Here is a 2,166-nt window from a genome sequence, read left to right as displayed (position 1 = left end):
CGGGCCCCGGGGCTGCCCGCCCCCATGGCTCCGGTGCATGGGGCGGGCGCGCCCCGCTCCGCCCGCCGCCGCCGCGCTCCGTGCCCGCGGGCGGCGCGTCCCGCGGCCGCGGCAGGAAGGGCGGGGAGCCGGGCGGGGAACCGCGCCGGCCCCGCTCCCCCGCCGGGGGCGGCCGCGGGCCGGGCAGGAAGCGGCGCCCCCCGCCGCGCCCCGGGGGCCGCCCGCCCCGCCGGGCCCCGCTACCTGCGGCGGCACACCGGCGGCGGCACCGCCCGCGGGCGCGGCGGGGAGGGGGCAGCCCGGTCCGGCTCGTCCCGGTCCTCCTCCGCCGCTGCCCGCCCCGACGGGGCGCACGGGCCGGGCCGGCCCTGCAGCCCCCCTCCGATCGCGGCAGCGGGGATCGCGCCCACCGCCGCGGCGTCTGGCCGCCCGCCGCTGCCCGGGCTTCATTAGTAACCTGATAATTCCCCAGCAAAGCCCCGGCAGCGGTGCCACCGCCGGGTAATTGCAGGACGGTAACGTGAGCTGATGGCGGCCGGGGATGGATCCTCGCCGTTATTGATTGTGACAGCTAAATTGTTAACCGAGAGGGAAATCAGATGAAAGCCATTTTAGAATAAATACAAGGCACTAGGTTTAAACATCGAGGCTGCAGGAAAGCCTGAGAAACCCCCAGGAAACGGAGCCCAAGGCCTGCCAGCTTGTCCTCCCCTCTGTCCCCAGCTCTTCAGAAGCGGAGTGCAGGGGGACATGGACAAGTGCAGAGGCGAGATGCTGAGAAAGGACAATTTGAACCCTTCGTCTCACTGGCAGGGTCTGAATTAGCTCTGGCTGCTCCAGAAGAAACACGTAGGAGTTTTCATGGACACAGCCACGAAAGCTGTCTGTCCCCCTACGCAGCACCGGTCGAGGCAGGGCCGTGTGGGGTTTGTTTGCATCCCCAGAGTGGTGCTGGGCTGTGGCAGCCATGGCTCAGCACCACGGTCCAGCACCACGCACCCAAGCAGATGCTGGCACTGCTCTCATGATTACAGACCAGGCTCTCTGGACCCCACAAAAGCAAAACAGGCTCAGGAACTGGGTGACTCCAGCCCAGCTTCTGCCTTTCCACAGCCTTGGGAGTAAGTCTTGGCTCTGCAGGGTCTCCTGCTCTCACTGCCTGCTGAGAGCAGACAGATCTCCAACACGCATCTTGCACCAGGAGCAGGGTCTGGGCAGTGACTGGTGAACGCAAAGCACTGGAGCTAACAGGTATCAGCACCGAGCCCATCCCTGTTCTTACCCCCATGTGCTCCCTCCACCAGTGCTGGAGTTTGTACAAGGCAGCAACAAGGTGGCAGCGTGTCAAGCAGCAGCTCGGCCAGAATCCCAGAATTTTGGGTTGGGAATGTTCTATGCTCCCAGAGTGAAGATTCCACGCCAGTCCCAAGTGAGGACGGACCGTGACCACAGGCAGAATGGTTCAGATACCAAGGAAAACCCTACACTGTGGCCACGGTGAACATTGCCCTCAGTCACCCACCTTGCTCCCACGGATTTGCTGGAAACACAGGGGAAGCAAGGAACCCCCTCAGAGGACAGGACTGTAGGCTGGAGGTGAGAAACAGCTCAATTCCTCTTCACGGGAGCCAGGCACCAAGCCCTGCTCCTTCCCACCACCAGCTGCCAACCTCCCTACTTACGGCTCCGGTGCCGGCCGCAGAGATGCCGCGCTCCCCGGTGCTCTTCAAATCTCTTTTACGACGGTGTTAAGCCAAGTCCCAGGGTTGATGCTCATGGAAAAAAACGTTTCTGAGCATTTCCCTCCTCCCAGCTCTGGGGTTAGGAACTCCGGGTTCGCTGCGCTATCGGTGCTGGCGTGGGGCCGCCGGGAAGCCGCAGCGTTCCCGGGAAGCGCAGGCAGCACCAGCGCCTGCCAGGCCGGCGGCAGCAGGAATGACCAACACAAACACCGACCTGCAATAAAGCTCCCCCAGGTCTGAGTCTGGCCGAGCGACAGACAAGGCACTTCTGTTAGCGACCGTGGCAGTGCAAAGAAATAATTAAAAAAAAAAAAGACTGATGCTATTGTACCCAGATTCTGTCCGTGGACTTCGGCTGATGCCAAGCATTTACCACCCTCACTCACTTCCTGCTTGCCACCCTCGGCTTTCCTGGAGGAAAACA

This window comes from Corvus cornix, chromosome 17 (assembly GCF_000738735.6).
Source record: "Corvus cornix cornix isolate S_Up_H32 chromosome 17, ASM73873v5, whole genome shotgun sequence".
Lineage (NCBI taxonomy): Eukaryota > Metazoa > Chordata > Aves > Passeriformes > Corvidae > Corvus > Corvus cornix.
Note: the sequence above shows the minus strand (reverse complement) of the source record.